This window comes from Phaseolus vulgaris, chromosome 6 (genome assembly GCF_051622355.1).
Source record: "Phaseolus vulgaris cultivar YP4 chromosome 6, ASM5162235v1, whole genome shotgun sequence".
Classification (NCBI taxonomy): domain Eukaryota; kingdom Viridiplantae; phylum Streptophyta; class Magnoliopsida; order Fabales; family Fabaceae; genus Phaseolus; species Phaseolus vulgaris.
In genome coordinates, this window is record NC_143503.1 from 21169295 (window position 1) to 21188596 (window position 19302).

The window sequence follows — 19302 nt, forward strand, 5'->3', positions numbered from 1 at the left end:
TGCTTTTGTTCTTGTAATTGACTTCACCATACTTCCCAAATTTGATTTTGATCTCTACTAAATCTCAATACCCTTTTTTTACTTGGTCTTATAACTGTTCAAGTTTGTAAACTTTTTTTTATTGTAATCATTAATTAAGTCGTGTTCAATTATGATTTTTTTTATTGATTTATGACAGTGAATGCACGCCTAATAAATTAACTATGTAAAAATAATTTCTAATTTTTAATTAAATCCTTCAATTAATTATTATTTTATAACATGACGTATGTATTGTGTTCTATGTTTCAAATGCTAGCTGTCTGATGATCATGTGGTTTATGTCACCATATTTGATTTTCCGATGATTTCAACATTTTTGTATAGAAAGAAAAAAAATGGTAATGGAATTAGTCTCACTATATTATAAATGCTATTTTTCTTATTACAAACTAAATGTTGTGTTCAACTTTTTTAAGGATGCAAAATCTATTTTCTATACATGAATCGAATTGAGGTTCTTGTGATCAAATAATATATTCAAATGGTTAGATTTTAATTACTAAGTAGTTCTTAACTTATATTTTTAATAACTAATTTGTATTCAAATTCAAATTATGTTACGTCGATACAATAATTACATTCATGATTACGATATTAGTTTTCCATTAGAAATTATATAGTTTAGAAAAAAATTATAAGTATCTCATACCCTATCACTTAAATAAATAATAAGATGTTGTCCTCTTCCGCAAGGTTAGATGAATTCGTTTTATATGTTTTACTACAAGAAAAACATGAAATAAAAATCAATTTTAGAAACAAAAAATAATTAGTTGCTATAGTAACTAAATTAAAGATCATTTTAGAAACTAAAAGAAAAATTGGCTTCTAAATTGGTATCTAATTAGGAATCAAGGTTTTAACTTTCAATTATTTAGTTTCTAAATTTGGTAGCAAAAACTTTGGTTGCTAATTAGATATCAATTTAGAAACCATTTAACAATAATATAAACTAATTTAAAAACAAAAAAAAAATTAGTCTCTAATTTAGTCACTATAGCAACTAATTATTTTTTGTCACTAAAAAATAGTTTCTATTTCATGATTTTCTTGTAGTGATTGTTGGTATCTGGCCTCGGTCGAGGATAGGATATCTACAAAAAAAATTATAACGCTCAAGTTAGGGATCGATCATTGGTGGTTGAGAGTAATAAATATTCTAAAATGCGTACTTTGGCATGATATTGTTGAACATATTCATAAGGATGAGTTGGGCCCTTGCTTGTGGGTCTGTATTAACACAATTTTTGTGGTTAATATCCTAATACTATAGACGGTTTCACCTCTAATCCTCTTTTAAACTCGTCATTAAGGTGTCAAGGTGAGGTTTAAGCGGTTTAGTTGTTCATGGTTGAGGGCGTCTCGACCCAATGTGTTACATTTGTCCCCAAGCTCAAAATGCTTTAGCATGAAGAATTTTAAGTGATTGATGTGGCAGAAAGGTGGTTGATCTGCGGATATACCGGGGTGATGTGTTGATGGGTGCTCGAGGGTAGTGTATGGGTTTGTTATATGAAGTAGGATCTAGAATGTTCCATGTGTTTTGGTGGAAATTTGAAATTAAATCTTTCTCGGTATTCAATTTTTTTTTATGATGTTGGATATAAAATGATCTAATATTTATGATGTTTCTTGATGTTTGAACTGCTCGATTCTTATTGCTTATAAATAAGGGCACCTTCACAGTGAAGGGTTCACTTTTCATTTTCTATGTTCCCTTCAGGTTAGTGATGTCTTCTAGCAACTCTTTGTCTTCCTCGAGTGGGCACTCCTCGACAGATTCTGGGGAGTCATTGGTGGCGAAAGGGTGGGGGTTCCACAATGAGGTCCAACTGGGTTGATGCCCCTGATAAGGCATGACAGTTGGTTGCAGAGCAAGCTGAGACTGAGTTGCCTTTGCGTTCCGGGTATACTTGGGTAGATAAAAAGGTAACATACCACTTTTCAGGTATTGTTGGATGTCATGTTGGAGTCTTTTATGGCAAGCGTCCCGATGCTGAGTTAGAATGTTGAGGTCGGTATTATCTCGACTGATAGGTGTGCTATCGACAACGTCTGTCATGATTTTAGAGGGAGTTGTCTAATATTTCTTTTTTGCTTATTAATGTTGTTTTACTGACCTTCATATTTGTTTTCTTTTTTATGAGTTTACCATGGATGTGCTTCGGATTTTGAACGTTGTTCCAGCATAACTTCATCCAAACTCAAGGTTGGCACTACAGGCCTTTCGCTTGATATGCGACATGATGCATCTAAACCCTTTTCTCAAACTTTTTTTCATTATCCATGGACGCCATTTCCGAGCGATCCAATTCGTGAATGTTGTTACAACACCGATCTGAAGACGGATGCCCCTATCAAATTTACTAACATTGACTTTAAGGAAATCGACCCCGTGTAGGATGACCCACTAATCATCATGGTAAAAGTAGAAAACTTATGAAAAATGTTGGTAGACCAAGGGAGTTCCATAAACATCCTATATTGGAAAATGTCCAAGAAACTCATAATACTAGTGAGGAGTAGATTGTGGGTTTCTTTGGGGAAAGAGTTGACACTAAAGGGTACATTGATTTGTTTACCAAGTTTGGAGAAGGAAGCTTCAGGAGCTGAATAGTGAAAATTTGGTACCTCATAATTGAAGCCAACATCTCATACAATATCTTGTTGGGAAGGTAGTCACTGAATCAGTTGGGAGTCATAATGTCCACCCAACACTTGGCCGTGAAATTTCCGTCAACAACAGAATATATCATAATGGTCCATGTAGACCAAAAAATTGCCCAAGAATGTTATGCGACTAGTTTGTGCTTGGAACATGATGACCTGGTCGTTGAACCTCAGCTACCGAGTACAAGCATCGTGGTCTTAGTAGACCTGGACCCAATAATAAATGATGAAAGTTGGGTCAAACCCGGGGAAGACACAATTATAGTTAAATTCAAAGGAAAGGATCATTGCACACGAATATAAACATCCTTAACACCTAATAAGGCCAGTAATATCTCACAAACCCCTATCAACCATGTCGACCTATTTGCATGGATCGTCGTGGATATATCGAGGGTAGACCTAACTATAATGAGCCATAAGTTGTCGATATATCGGGAGGCCAAACCTGTGTCACAATATAAAAGGAAGCTAGGGAAAGAGAAGCGACAAGCAGCGAGGGAAAATACTGAGAAATTGTTGGATGTCAACTTTATAACTAAAGCGAAGTACACGACGTGGCTCACAAATGTAGTCATGGTGAAGAAAACAAATGGAAAATTTAGAATTTGCACATACTACACAAATTGAGTAAAGTTTGCCCCAAGGACGCTTATCCCTTCCTGAGCATAGATCAATTAGTATACGGGGTGAACGGTAAGACCATCATAAGTTTCCTCGATGCATACTCCAGTTATGACTAGATCTAAATGCACCAGAAAGACAAAAAAAAAGACAACTTTCATGAAGGACGAGGTTAACTATTATTATGAAGTTATGTCGTTTGACCCTAAAAACGTAGATGCCACATATCAGAGACTTATGGACATAGTATTCAGTAATCTCATTGGTCGTAACGTCAAGATATACATGGACGATATGGTGGTAAAGTGTGACTCATGCCAGAAGCATATCAAAGACTTAGAAGAAGTCTTTGCCGAACTCAGGAAATTCAACACGCGGTTGAACTCAGAGATGTGGCGTTTTCAGGAGGGTGACAAGTTCTTAGGATTCATGTTGACGACTACAGGAATATAAGCTAACATGTACAAGTGTCAAGCGATAATTGAGATGAGAAGCCCGGAAAACATCAAAGAGATGCAAAAACTCGTTGGGAGGCTCACATCCCTCTCCCGTTTCATGCCTCGGTTGGTCGAAAGAATGAAACTGGTAATATAGTTGAAGAAAAAAGCTACCAAATTTGATTGGACTCCCCATTGTGAGGATATCTTCATAGAAATCAAGAGTTTCTTAGTGTCCCCACCTATAATCCATAGGTCATCATCACCTTTGCACCTTGCACCCAATCCTTGTGTATCTTGTCGTGTCGGAGGAGGCAACAAGCTGCCTTGGCGCAAGACACATAAATGGGGAACAATGACATAAAGGTCACACTCGCGTTAGTCACTACTACACAACGCATGAGTCCATACTTTCATAACCACCAAGTCATAGTGAAAACCGACAACCCCATAAACAAGGTATTTTCCAAACCAAATCTCTCAAGAAGAATGATAAGTTGGTCGATAGAACTATCCGAGTTTGACATCAAATACAAACCGATGGGTGCATTCAAATCTTAATGTTTAGCAGACTCTGTAACCGAACTTACTCGATAAACCTACACAATAAGAGGAATAATGGATCTTACATGTTGACGGATCTCTAACAACAAGGACAGTGGAGCAGGAATAGTTCTAGAAGAACCCGATGGAGTAACATTGAAACAATCCCTTTGCTTTGCCTTCAAAAACCTCTAATACCAAGCTGGATATGAAGCCCTAATAGCAGTAATCACTCCAACCAAAGATGTCGATGCCGAAAAGGTAAAATATCAGAGCAACTCCCTTTTAACCGTTGGACACATAATCGGAGTTTCTGTTCAAAGACCCTTTACTCTTGAAGTTTTACCACAAAGTGATAATATGATGGCTGAGTTCAAAACGACCACCATTGAACACATAAAAAGGAAAAACAACACTTGAAACTCAATCACCTGCACCACATCATGCTCTTTCGGAAAAAGTTGAGCATACTTCCCAAATTTGATTTTGATCTCTACTAAATCTCAATACCTTTTTTTTAATTTAGTTTCCAATTTCGAATTACCCTTCTTAATTACTTGGTCTTATAATTGTTCAACTTTGTAAACTTCTATTGTAATCATTAATTAAGTCGTGCTCAATTATGATTTTTTATATTGTTTATGACAATCAACACATGCACGCCTAATAAATTAACTATGTAAAAATAATTCCTAATTTTTAATTAAATCCTTCAATTAATTATCATTTTATAACATGACGTGTTGTGTTCTATGTTTCAAATGCTAGCTGTCTGATCATCATGTGGTTTATGTCACCATATTTGATTTTCCGATGATTTCAACATTTTTGTATAGAAAGAAAAAAACTGGTAATGGAATTAGTCTCACTATATTATAAATGCTATTTTCAACATTTATGATTAAAGATTAGTTTTCCGTTAGAAATTATATAGTTTAGAAAAAGTATAAGTATCTTACCCTATCACTTAAACAAATAATAATATATTATTTTTATCTACATTATCTTTGAACTAATTAAACATTCTACAACATTTTGAATAGTATATGTAAGATAAATAGTAAGATATAATATGAAGCTTTGAGACACGTGGTTACACTTTTTTTTAAAGAATTGATTCACCTAGGTGTTGTTTTGAAATTAGAAATTTCTTCATAATATAATAAGTTTCTTTGAACGAATCTAAATGAAAAAAAAAACCTCAAAGAATTAATTAATTAATTAATTTGTTAACCGATCAAAAGACTCAAATGAAAGAGAAAGAAGTGTAATCAACACCTAAAATAATAACGGTTAGAGAAATTATTATAATAATTTTTTAATGTGGGAAACGAATGAGGTTAAAGTACAATTTTTTGTAAACATTGAAAGGTATAAAATGAAATTGCTTATTTAAAATTCAAAATAAAATTAGTTTTTACAACAACAAAATCATGTCCAACAAATTTTGTACATTCATAAGGCTTATGATAATATTATTACTATCAATTTATTAGAGATCAACTTACACAATCAAAATGTATTATTATTTATCTTGTTTAAAATGGCCTAAATCATCATAAATAAATAAAAACTATAAAACACACAGTCACACAAACAAAATGAACTTTGATTAAGGTCCCCATAATCTTTCCCTAGAAGAGTTTTATACACAACTAAATATTCTTTTAAATAACTAATCTCTTGCTTTAAAAAAAATTCTTAAATATTATTCATTCATGAAAATAAAAGTAGCATAATTTACTTGTTACCACTTTCTTATTCCAATGAGTATGGTTGAGAAAACTATATTCTATACAATTATGGAAAGCTATTTTCAAATCCAAGTATGATTTTCATTCAAACTCTTACATTTAATTTCAATTATTTTAGTTGAAAAAAAACTTAAATTCCCAATATACTTTTCTTTTAAGTAACACAAGACTTAGTTTAGACTCAGTAAAAATACTGTTTATTTATACAATTGTTCCTAATATACCATAGCCAACATGTCCAAAAAAACTTAGTTTAGATCTAAGGGGAACATGTCAAGAAACTTTGGAGAAATTTGTGTTTAATCACACCATTCAAAAAGAATTAGTCTCTGAACAGTTAACTCTGGAAATTCTTCACAGAAAAAAAATGGATTTGACTTGCTTAATTAATTAGTCAGAAGGGTGTTAATATAAACATAACAAGACTGGGCCAATTGATACGTTAGTTACAAATTTGTCTTCCTGCACTCCCGTCATTATTAATTGTACCCCGTAAATTTTTTAAAATAGTCATTCTACCCTTCATGCTATATTTCAATGTTGATTGACAATTTCTTCCTGCACCTCTACATTTTTCTTCCTGTACCTCTACATTCTTCTAAAATATCAAAATTATCCTTTACAGTTTTAGGTGTTTCCGGAATAGTGGTTCTGTAAGCTAAGGGTACACTACAAGAAAATATTTTAATAACTAATTTAGAAACCAAAAAATAATAGTTTTTATAGTTACTAATTTAGATACTATTTTATAAACTAAAATTTTTTGGATACTAAAAAGGTATCTATTATTAATAAAAATAAAAATAAAGTTGTTTTTGAGACATTTTTTAGTCTCTTGTTAACATGTAATTAGAAACCAATTTTTCCAGTTATCTTTAATCTTTTAGAAACCTATTTTTTTATTTATAAAAATAATAAAATTAGAAACTAATTTTTTTAGTTTCTAATCATCATATAATTACTATTATTTAAATTTAGATACCAATTTTAAATTTAAATACTAACTTTCGGGTAATTAAATTTTTATTCACTGTTATATCTTTCTCTAACGGTTTTATGACCATCATGGGGCTTTTTTTTTTTTACCAAAAATGGGATCGTTTTCAAAAAAATTACAAATATGGACAAGTCGTGCCAACTTGGCACGACTTTATATGCAGAAGTCGTGTCACGTCAGCCTGAAGTCGTGCAAAGTTGGCACGACTTCTGCCACGTCAACCCCTGAAGTCGTGTCAACTTGACATGACTTTGTCCACGTCATATATATATATATTTATTTTTTCTTGTAAAATGTTCTTATTTAGATATTGACTAGTAAGTTATGTAATGTTTAAAATTAATTTGATACATAATTTTCTAAGGGTATTAGTTTTAAGCAATAAAAAAATGAATAATTGTGTATGAATCATGTTTGACGATAATGTAATATATTAATTTGGTTATTAGATTAATAAAAAATATGAAAAACAAAAAAAATGTTCATATTGCAGAACCGAAAGTCTCAATAAAAGTAATTGTCCGCACAAACAAACTTGATAATAAAATTCAATTTCAAGTTTGATTATTAATTTTCTCATTTTCTTTACCTAAGTATTTATACCTTCATAAAAAATTTATTTATCAAATTAAATTCAAATATCACATAACTTATAATTTTAATTATAATTAAATAATTATAATATATATTTATTTAAAAACAAAAAAAAATTAAAAAAATATTATGTGCACAAAGTCGTGCCAACTTGGCAAGTTGACACGACTTCAAGCTGACGAGACAAAGTCGTGCCAACTTGGCACGACTTGCCCCATATTTGTGATTTTTTTTACAACAACTCCATTTTGGTAAAAATAAAAAAAATACCCCATGATGGTCATAAAACCTCCTCTAACATTGCTCATCTCTCATATTCAGGTAACTCTTATAATCTCTCACTACTCACAGCAACACCACTCCTCATCTCTCACTCACGACGACAACACTCTCACTCACGGCAACGCTGCTCATCTGTCACTCACAGAAACACTGGTCATCTCTCACTCATGGAAACGCAACGCACTCTGCAACAATGGCGCTTCTCTACTTCGAAGGAGGCTAACCTCTTCAATTTTATAATCGTAAGTTTCGATTCGTGCTCCATTGTACTTTGTCCTTTAATTCTGTGTTGTATATCTTCCCCGTCTTAAAACCCTAGATTCTACTCTCATGTTGTATTTCCTCATTTACAATCTCTAGGAATCTACGAGAACTTTGAACCTTTTCTAAGTATTTGAATAAAGCTGCGATTTCTAATATATGTATGCTCCAATAACCAATTAGAAACGTAGTTGAAGCATAACAATTAGAAACTTAAATGTGTGTTGTAGTAATTCCAATAAGCAGATTCTAGCAGTGAGATGTACTCCTATACATGTTGTGTGGATTAAGCCCCTCGATGTTTATTAGTCTGAAAATTGTTCTTTGTTTTTTTATGTTGGATTTTGTTATTGAGTAGTATAACAATCTAAGCACCATTAAATCGTAATGAAACAGTAGAAACAAAGAACTAATATGTTCATAGGTTAGAGTATTCCAAAATTTAAGCAAAATGCCCTCATTGCTTGATCCTGCAAATGCATATATCCTGGAGAGCTTAAATAAGTTATATGTTCAGTTAATACAACCTACATATTTAAATTAATTTTTACTATTTACATACAGGAATAATACTATCAATCTCATTTTTATATTAAAATCATTCATAAAGAGAACAATTCTCATATTTTGATTTTTCAAGGGACAACCTTCCTATATTACACATACCTATATGTTTCATGTAATTGTATTGGATTTTCATAAAATGCTTTATAAATGATTTTCATATAAGTATCATAGATTTGTATCACAAACCTGAAAGAAGAACTAAATTTATTATAAATTAAAAAATTCATCAGTATATAATTTAGGATAAGGATTAAGGATTGGTTAGTGGTACAACAATGAGGTATCTGTCTTGTTACCAGACATCACATATTGATACTTTAAAACCCGAAAACAACCTCACAACTTGTAAGGTTTCCGTACATCTATCTTTCTTTTCCCATTAGTTGGGAGTGTTATGTACTTGACCATTCATTACATTTAAGTCAAGCTGTACACATGTGTAAACTCTCTACTGATTTGGTTGGTATTTGTATTTGGTACGTCTGTGCTCATAGATACTCCTAAAGACTAAAAGTCAAATGCTAAAAGTTTGGCCAACTTGATTAATGACAGGATAACTTTAATTTGAAAACCAAAGGAATAATGGGAAGTGTATGGTGATGCTATGTCCTAACTTCAATATGTAGTGCTGAAACTACTTTCACAACCATACTCTTTTTTTGAAGAATTTAATTAAGATGTCCCACTTGTTTTATGTGATACACCCCTTGAAGCCCTTATAACACAAAAGTAATTTCATGCACTATACTTATCATTTTAATTGGTGGGTGCTATTTAATACTTGTTTTCTCTACATTTCCTCATGTCCCTCTTGTTCCTCCATTGCATGGCCATAGCTTCTTAATTCCATCTTCAATGGGAGAGCCGTTATTATTTCAAATTTCTTGGTTAGGCCGAATGAAGTCTATGTTTGTTTGTTTGTATGTGTGTATGAATGAAAATGGGATCATGAATTATTGAAAGGTTCTTTAAAGAACAGGGCAACAAACATATCAAGAGATCATTTAAGTTTAACTTTGAGAACAACACATGCAATGTCTAAGGTTTCTTATGTTAATAAGAACACTGCTTCTGCAAAGTGGCATCTATATCACTACCCAACACAGAAAATAGGCCCTTCTTATTAGACACTGTTTGATTGTTGCGCCCATAATTTATAATTGGACTTATCTTCATTTCGTTATCACTCTCCTCCTACTATCGCCAATTATTATTTTCCCCTTTTATTTCAATGTATTTCTTTTGGGATTCTAGAATATACCTCTCTCAAAGTTCTTATCTCATTTTTCTTTATCACATGTTTTGAACACCAAATACTTATATGGTTGAGAGAAGTTAGTTGATAAGATATATATGGTATATATGATATAGGGAAATTCAAATGATGACTTTTCTGAGGAAGAATGTCAAGATTTGCATGCTAAAAAATTGTCAATGGAAAGAATGGTTTTTAGAAGTCTTATATATGAAACTGTTTTGTTGAATGTCTACGTAGCTAATATGTGTATTAATATGTGTGGTAGGTAAGTAAATAGGTTGAGTTCTTTTAGTGCAAGCTAGCACCTTTGGGACTACAAGTTTCTCTCGTTCTTCCGGTGAAAAAAAAGTTAGACATTTTTTATTTTAGTCATTGTATTTTCCTTTGTGATTTTTTTTATGTTCATAGTTTAGGATCTATTTTATTGTTCTCAAATAAATTAAGCAACGATAGATTATAAGATTTTCTTTTATAAAACTTTCTTTTATAGTTGAATGAAACATTGTGTTATATGATAAATTATAGATATTCGTTAAAATCTAAGTTGGATGTATGATAGATTAATGTCTTTCTATTCTAGAAAATCTGCAATTTGGTGTTGTTTTTACTTTGCAAAAGATTTTTTTTTTATATATTTTGGTTAATAAAATTATCTCTAATTTTTATATTTAGCTTGTGTGTGGCAAGACAATGAACAATCAGACCTCACCCCAGTTATTAATCATGGCTCTTGAAGCAGTGAATCATTCTGCATAGAAAAGAAGGTAAACTTTGCACAATGATTGCACCTTATTAATGTTGTTTTCTTAGTTTGTTCTTTACCATCTAAAATGTTTATGTAGGTAATAAACTAGTATTCATGACTTTGCTCTCTGTTTTGAATATGTATGGCAGCTTTGGTGTGCACTGGGTAAGATGAGAGTAGAGAAGGCTGCTTGGAGAATAGCTAATGAGAAGGGTTTAAAGCTCACTACCATTTGCCCAGCTCTTAACACAGGTCCTCAATTTTGTCATAGGAATCCAACAGCAACAATTGCTTACCTCAAAGGTGCTACTATTGACCAAAATAATTGGTCCTGTTTCTTGCACAATTTGCTATTAATATACTAGAGAAAACTGTGTTTTAAGTTTCTCTTGGTGCTTATATTTTTAAACTGAAGAAAAAAAATTGAATTTTATCAAATTGAAAATGGTTTCAGAAACCATGAGTAGAATAACAATAATATAACATGTTCAAGAGTCCATTGTGGTTTGCATAATAATCTAAATACTTTACAATTGCTAATGCAGGTGGTCAGGAAATGTAGTCTCTTGGTCTGCCAACAACAGTGTATGTGACCAAATTGGCTGAAGCTCATGCAAGTGTGTTTAAGGCAATGAACAACAATGCTTCTGGTAAATACATTCACTTTGATAAAGTGATAGATTCTCAAATTGGGGTAGAGAATTTGGCCAAGGAGATTGGAGTGCCCAAGGAAAAGATTTGTGGAGAAGCCTTAAAAAGTTCTGTACAAAGATTTGAACTGTCTGTACAAATAATTTAACTTGGATTTATTTGGATTTGTGATTATCTTCCAATTTTTACCACAATATTAGTTCACATTCATAATTCATAAAAAAAAATTGTAAAATTTAAAAAAATTGTTCACTTCTAACCATATCTAGATTATGAACATAATTACTTTGAGTTGACGAACTCTATAAATTTATTTTAAAATTAGTGAACTTAAATCTACAAATAAATATAAAACATGAAAGAGTAAGTAAGTAAATAAAATAATATTTTTATAATAAATTATATTATTTAGAGACCAATATAGTGACCATTTTTTGGTATCTATATATTGGTCACTAAATGAGTTTCTATATATTTTGGTCACTAAATTGGTTTCAATGAAATTGGTTGTTAATTTGGTTTCTATATAATTGGTCACTAAAATATTTTCTATATATTTAGTCAATAAATTGATTTTTATTTAATGGTAACTAAATTGGTTTCTAAATTAGAATCTAAATTGGTATCTAAAATTAGCGACCATGATTTTAGTCACTTAAGACTATTAGTTTCTAAATTAGTCTCTAATGAAGTTAGTGACTAATTTTATCATTTTAGAAACCAAAAAATTAGTTTCTAAAAGCACTTTTTCTTGTAGTGGTATTCCAGAGTAAAAAATCCGGAAGACAAAAAAATCATTCCAGAACACCTTTTTCAAAACACCTTTTTCAGAACACATTTTTTATTTATTTCCGGATTGTTAAATCCAAAATTCATAAAACATGTTCCAGAAAAGTTGTTCTGGGAATATTTCAGAAAGAATAATCCAGAAGTCATTTTTTAAAGGGGCAAAATAGTTTTTTCTGAAAAAAGATGGGGTGCAGGAAGAAATTTGTAAAGGTGCAGGAAGAAGTTGCCATGTTGATTTATTGATTACCTATTTTGAAAATTTTCTCAAACAAACTTTTCAAAATATTTGAGATATTTTATAGAACAAACTTTTCATAATAGCCATTTTGAACAAACTTTTCATAGTAGCCATTTTGGAATGCACAGACTTTTTGGAAGACAAATATGAACATGTCCTTCCTGAATTGCACAATCTGAAGATATTATGAATCATTATAAAAAATGTAAATCTAGTGAAGATTATTTTTGTAATATAGGGTCGTTTACAATTGTCGCTATTTATGCATGTGGTGATTCTGCATTCGACCATAGACTAGGCCGTCACAAAGTATAATATGACGGTCTATTGGGAATCATTGTAATACCCGTCATAAAGTATAAAATGACGATTTTAAGGGTGTAATTTGTGTTAGTTATAAATGTCGTAATTTCTTAACTGGTCAAAACAATTTCAAGACAAATAACAATGTATTTAAACTTCACTTTATAAGTTATAGTATGACATTTGTAATTGTCATTATTATATTAAATTGTGAAATATTATATATTAATTGTAAATGTCGTAATTTAAGTATTAAATATTTTAATTTTCAATATTGCAATTTTTAATATTTTATTAAACCTGATTTTATAATTTAATTAAACTTGTTTATTTAATATAACTAAAGATGTTTTCATATAGTTAACCTTGATTTCACAAATTAATTTTATAATTTAATTAAACTCCATAAATACTAATAATTCAATAATATATACATAAATTTATAATAAAAGAAGACATTCATTTATTCATTGATCAAAGTCCAAATGTCATTTCATTTCAAAGTATAACAAACTACTTAAAATTTATAAAACAATAGTTGTTTCACATTTGACACAATACAAGACACATCCTAATTTGTCTTGCTCCCTCCGCTTAATGTTTTGATTAGGTAATGGAACACCACTTCCAACATATGGTGGTTGAAATAAATAAAAAATTATTAAAAAAATATTCATTTTCATTTTGTATAAAATAAATGAAGATAATATCATAATAAAAATTTAAGTACAATAACTTATATTATGGAACACAAATAATTCTTACCTTTGCTACAGATAAACCAACACGTTGTTTCCTGTCACAAGCAAGCTTGTCATTTCCATGGAGTATGGACTTTTCAATTTTTTCTTTGAACCTATTAAGTTATAATTTGTATGTTATGACACCTTAACTAAATTAAGAATGTAGCCTTAAAATTATCAATACCATTTGTTGTTACCAAGAAACTTTAGGCAACAAAAATTGAACAATGCCCATAACTCCTCTTAGGAAGTTTTAAGAATGGAAACCATTAAACATGGCAAAATAACATAAACTTGAAACATTTTTATAAAAAAAACAGAGATATATGATAATAAATTATCTTGGTGATTATAACACACACAAAAAAATTAGAACAAATAATACAATGAGATTATTTTGCAACGATGTGCCACTGATGATAATGTGTTGAACATTTGGTATTTCAAGTAAACTTTGAGCGCTTTGTGTGTTTGGGTTCTTTAGAAGGTGCCCCTTAATTTCAATTTTTTTTTAAACAAGAAAATATAAAAACCTTTTGCAACAAGTTTAATATAAATATTTAAATTCAATGCCACATATTTGAAATTTTTACCCACTATATAATGAACATCATCATCGAATACTTTGAAGTAGTTCCATAAAAGTTTCCTATAGTTAACTATGCAATGAAAAACGTAAAAGGAGAGTTGATTACTTTATACCAGATAAGACTACAGACAAGTCAAATTTCACACCAAAATCTTGGAACCGTTACTAACTACATATAATTTTCTTTATCTCTATAAACGATACAACATACATTACAACCATGAATAACTAATACTTTTGTTACCCAACTATTGCCTTAGATTTTCATTAACTCAACTTTGACCCCTTCCCCTTACTCCCATCGTGATAATTTTCTAGAATATCAAAGCAACTTTAATTTGAAAGACAGATGTCTCAAAAAAATTGTCCTAAGTTTAGGTGCTAATAGTCTAAGGTCACAAGATAACCACAAAATAAAAAAGGAAAGGAATTATTGTGGCTGATGTTTTTTCTTAAAGATATATGTTGATTTATACTCTTGAAACAAAATTATTTGGTTTTTAATTTTCAAAAGAAATGCATCCACATGATTCTCAATTTGCTGGAATTTTTCTTGCTTGCACAAAATTTAGCACTAATGGGTATTTGATGGAGAATGTTTATTTGTTTAAAGAGAAAAGATTATGTGTGTCGCAATGTTCCATTAGGGATCTTTTAGTAAGAGAAGCACATGAAAGAGGGATGAGACACTTTAGGGTTTAAAAGACCTTTAACACTTTGCATAAATTTTTTTTCCTCACATGAAATGTGATGTGCAAAACTTTTGTGGAAATTATTACTTGTAAAAGGGTCAAATCAAAAATTTTGCATACTTCTTTGTTTGTTCGTGATAGTCCTTGACTTGATATTTCAATAGACTTTGTATTGGGTTTGTCACGAACTTGAAGATGGGAAAAAATATACTTTTATGCTTATTCACTAGTTCAAACATGATTTTTATGACTATTTTACATGATTTTTGTGACGGTTCTGATGGCGATATAGATTCAGATTATATAGGAACTATGCACATTCTATGTCGATTGAAAAATTATAATAAAATGTGCAAAATATTTGTCATAGTATGTTCAGACGAAACTTTTTATGACTGGTATTTCTAAAATAATCATATAAAATATTACTTACTATGATGGTTTTCATTAGAACCCTCATAGTAAGTGATTTTCTATGACAAATATATCTACCACTCATCATAGTAAATCATACTTTTTATGTTAGATATTGCAATAACCGTCATAATAAGTTTTTCTTAAAAAAAAGGTTTACTTTATCAATTTTCCTCTATTTATTAATAACAATAATCTACATATCAATGTTATCCAGACAATTGCATACAATTTCCAGACAAACCCATTTATTGATAATTCAATGGTATCGAATAAAATTTTGTACAAAAAAGATAAATATAACATTCATTGTATATTTAAATAAACTAACGAATTTTACATCTAATTAGAAACACTTAAAAAAATGAAATTCAGTGCTTTCTAATTTCTTCTATATCTTTATCATTGAATGATGACGAATCATTAAATAACTACAAAAAATTAACTTAATCAACAAAATGTAAATATAATAACACATAAATATAATTTTAAATAAAAAAGATTGAAAAAAATAATATAAGTATTTCACTTAATATTGCACTAAAAATAGAAAAATCAAATAATTTATGGTTTTGATACAAAACCCCAAAGGGCTCATATAAAGGAAGAAAGGATCTTCCCTCCAGACTTATATTTCTTTCATTTAATTTTATCAACATACATTAGGACAAATAATAGGTTATAGTTTCACTTTTTTTATTTCCAATTTTTCCCCTTTTTGAAAATCTCATATCCAACTTCGTTTTAAAAGTGTCAAAAATAACCAGTTCGCTTCACCCTACCTTTAACTTGCTGGTTGATGATTAAACATACCAAACTAATACGGATTGACGGACTAAAAAAGATAATCCGTCATATATCTATCCTTTCTATTTCTATTTATAATTATCTAATCTAGTAGTACTAATCATGCACATATTTACTCACATATTACAAAATTTACTACCTAACTTAAAAATTATTTTTTAATTTATTTTCTACCAGATAAGAATGTTATTAGGTTGGGGAAAAAATCCCCATTAATCCAATGCACTTAGACCAATCAAATCGAATTGATTTTTGACATATCCATGACATGATCATGACTGAATGAAACATATATTTTTTAAACACCCGATTTAACTATTTTAAATATTGATATTTTTTTTTAGGTATTTTCATATATGATTCAACAAAAATCAGATTAAGAGAATATACATGAAATTGGTATAGTATTTATGTCAAAAAGTAACATAAATAAATAACTATCAAAACCTTCCCGCTTACTACATCTAATTTTCATAAGTAAAACGTTCAAAAAAATAAACAATGTTAAACAAGATCAATGTATTTCATTTTTTTTTTTATAAATGATAAAAAATGTTATTGTAATTTGTTGTGTATAGGTCTTTAAGAAATTTTTGAAAAGCTAAATCGACGACTATAAAAGATCGAATGAGTAAGAAAATGAAAAAAAAAAGGAAAAAGAAGATGAGACCCACTCTGATAATTTAAATTCATATACTCATTATATTTGATACATCTTTATCAATAAAGTTAGGTCAAAAGCTTCAAATTTACAAATAATTTTCTACTAATAAATATATAATTTCCAATGTGTATGCAAAGTAAATGCAAACACTCTATACACGTGATATAAGAGCTAAATCCAACGATAAATAATTAACATTGAGTAAAATTTGGACCCAATTATTTTATGATGTCATGTATAACTACAATTGGAAAACACTATAGCTTTAGGAAAAGTATAATTTCAATTGTAAATTTGTGATTAGAATTTAATCTTTAATTTTATTTGCAATTAACATTTGTTAATGCATAAACAAAAACACTAATCACCTTCCCAATAATATTATAATATATATTTATTTTGCTTAGAGGGTTTCCTTTCTCAGTTTCGGTTCCCAATCATCACATCCAAACGTCTAAATCCAATGATGTTGCAGTACTTTATTATATATCAAAAGTATTTTTTTTTAAATAATAATATTTGTTTATAAAGATATTAAAATTGATGTAACTTTTGTATTATATTATATACATGTTTTAACATTTTATCAAATATTTTTTCAGAAAAAAAAACGTCGTGTTGAATAGATAGAAGAATGCCATAAACTATAACAACATATATAAGAATTTAAGTATGCATACCGTGGTGATATCAATGTATTTATTTCAAAATTAAAAAAAAAATATTATCTTAAAACATTTCTTTGTTTGCTAATTATCATTGAATTTGTATTTAAAATTATTTTGTGGAAAATTACTTCACTTTATAATAGCCAGAGTAAATTTGACTAGTTTTTTTATTAACCTTTTACAATGTTTAATGTTTAATGTGCACCAACATCAAATATATTTTAATTGCTAAATCCTAAGTTCTAAACATTTTTTACTTCTCATGACATGTTTTAAATCTGGTATTCTCATTATAACACACAAAATAAACACTACTATGAGTGATAAACTAAACAAAGGATCTATATACATAGTGTTAATATTTGTTTTTTTTATGTAATTTCAAAGCATCTCCAAAGTCTATATCTAACTTTGTCAGTATGTTCAAGACATTCATAGTAGATTATCATATAAATAACCTATTGGTTTAATGCCTAACTCATTTTAACTTCTTAGGTATACAACCTCGTTAACATGGATTAGGGTGTGTTTAAAGTATATTCGTACTCAAACCTCAACATGTGTTTTTATTCACTCGTTCATACCTAACATGTGCTCTGGAGTTACAATAAACTCTCTTTCATTTTTGCACCACTTAATGTCGCTAGGGAATCTCTATTACAAATTTATACAATATGTCATTCACATTCATATTATACGTATATATTACAATTAACTTAAAATAATAGATCATTAGATAATTATTGCATTTGAACATACACACACATAAAATGTAATTAAACAAACTAAGAAAACTACTTCATTAGAGACATTAGACAATATTTATGTTTGAGTGAAAAAAGTCTCATTAGACGAGAGTATCAAATGATACACTCACTATAGTGACTCAAATGATACCTTAACTTAAGTGTGTATTCTTTCATCGAGCAAAAGTACAAAATACTTACTGAAGTGACTCGTATGATACCTTCGCTTGAGTGTAGCTGCTTTCGCTTAGTGATGATGTCAAATGAAACATTCACTAGAGTGACTCAAATGACACCTCTACTTAAGTGCATATACTTTCGTCGAGCAAGGGAATCAGACGAAACACTCACTATAGTGACTTAAATGATACCTCCATTTGAATGCTTCTACTTTCGTTCAGTGGGTGTATCCTATGAAACACTCACTAATGTGACTCAGATAATATCTTTGCTCAAGTGCATATGCTTTCATTAAGTGAAGGTGTCAAATAAAGCACTCATTCTAGTGAGTCAGATGATACCTTCACTTAGTGATGCAAACAAAACCTTTTGCACAAGCACATGCAAAACCTTTTTCAACTTATATGCAACAAAAAAGTCTTTAACTCAACATGCAATACCATATTCCCATTGCTAAAACTCTCATACAAAAGGATCCTAATTAAAAATTTTACACATAGGATCATATAAAGTAACTTTCATCATCTAAAATTGTTTTTAAAATAACTAACAACTTAGATAATGAAGACACTTAACACCTATAAACTTTTAGTGAGATTGTTAGACTGAGACAATTACCAAGTCTTTCAATACTGCATAACACCATCAAGATTTTAAAAAGATGAGGTTCAAATAGATGAAAACAGAGGGAAGTGAGAATGAAAACTTAAAGAAAAAAATATACATGAATGAAATGAAGAAAATTAAATCTTACACTCATATTGTTTTATTATTTAAAAAATAAAATTTAAATATATATATATATATATATATATTTTAAATTTGTTTATAGTTCTTTATCATCATCACAAGACTACTTTTATTATTTTTTAAATATAAAATATGTTTTAACCGGTTTCTCACAACAAATAGATAGATTTGTTTTAAAAAAATATAGATTACAATTTAGATAAATGGTAAACAATTTTGTTATGTAATATATATATATATATATATTTTTTTTTTAAATTATTAATCAAATTTCATAAAAAACATTAAAAGTTA

The 19302-nt window shown here is 29.5% G+C and overlaps 1 pseudogene; it reads left to right on the forward strand.

The window, feature by feature from the left end:
* Nucleotides 1-3528: 3528 nt before the first annotated feature.
* Nucleotides 3529-11573, forward strand: LOC137833058 (cinnamoyl-CoA reductase-like SNL6; annotated as a pseudogene).
* Nucleotides 11574-19302: the final 7729 nt, after the last annotated feature.